The sequence below is a fragment of the Penaeus monodon genome, chromosome 15 (genome assembly GCF_015228065.2).
Source record: "Penaeus monodon isolate SGIC_2016 chromosome 15, NSTDA_Pmon_1, whole genome shotgun sequence".
Classification (NCBI taxonomy): Eukaryota; Metazoa; Arthropoda; class Malacostraca; order Decapoda; family Penaeidae; genus Penaeus; species Penaeus monodon.
In genome coordinates this window covers 12610910-12611247 of record NC_051400.1, presented here as the reverse complement: position 1 = coordinate 12611247, position 338 = coordinate 12610910, and the positions used below count along the sequence as shown (strand labels likewise).

The following is a 338-nucleotide window of genomic DNA, read 5'->3' as shown; positions in this document are numbered from 1 at the left end:
CACACATATTGATGGATTTTTTTAATGAATCCTGTTTTCAATCACTTGTAAACTTACATAGTGCTGATATCATGTAATCGCAGCAAATCAGCAATGCCATCTTTAAAACTGATACGATAGTACAGAAGAAACGGCTTTAAATTAGATAAAAAAAAACGGGCCAGGATCACCACTTTTTTATATACAGTTCATTTGAATTTTCAGTATACATATTTGCGAAAGTGTTCTCAGCATATTGTGCCATATGCGTTAGGATTTCGTCAAAAAATAGTTTGTATGATATTGTTATCTTTTTTAGGAGCTACATACAGATATAAATCCTCACGCCGGGAGCACAC

The 338-nt window shown here is 33.4% G+C and overlaps 1 protein-coding gene across 1 annotated transcript in view; it reads right to left on the bottom strand.

Moving 5' to 3' along the window:
- LOC119582222 overlaps positions 1 to 338 on the bottom strand; it is a 49035-nt gene that overhangs the window by 1527 nt on the left and 47170 nt on the right. The gene's annotated exons all lie outside the window — the stretch shown is intronic.